Source organism: Capsicum annuum, chromosome 3 (assembly GCF_002878395.1).
Source record: "Capsicum annuum cultivar UCD-10X-F1 chromosome 3, UCD10Xv1.1, whole genome shotgun sequence".
Taxonomy (NCBI): domain Eukaryota; kingdom Viridiplantae; phylum Streptophyta; class Magnoliopsida; order Solanales; family Solanaceae; genus Capsicum; species Capsicum annuum.
The window spans coordinates 205397315-205397849 of record NC_061113.1 but is presented as its reverse complement, the minus strand read 5'-3'; positions in this window follow the sequence as shown (position 1 = coordinate 205397849).

Below are 535 nucleotides of genomic sequence, written 5' to 3'. Positions count from 1 at the left end.
ATAATATAGAGAACAAACAATTACATATATGCTAAAAATATATTAAATTAGTTTGATCAATTATTGATGTACATATGAGTGATATAAACGAAAGAGGATTAATCGAGAGAATAGTTTCTCCTAAAGGGAAAAGGATCCTCAATTTATAGAACTATAAGCCTTTTTCCCTAAAAAAGGAATTACCTAAATATAATTTTTTGTTTATTTGAAAAGTGAAAATCAAATATGTTAAATTTTTTGCCCTTCCTTCAAAGGTAAAAAAAGTAAAATCTATGAGTAAAAAATAGGGCCAATCCTAATACTACATCAAACAATTGGGTACGAAAATTATTTATATAGATAAAATTATGGTAACAATTGGGTACGAAAACAATTTAAATTATGGTAACAATTTTCACAACTTGATTTTTTATTTTTATTTTATTTTAAAGGACTAAGTATCTTAAGTTTGACTTTATTTTACCATAATTGCGGAGCATACAGAGGGAAAAAAACGACAATTATGTTAATATATTTTATTTTATCAATATTTTAG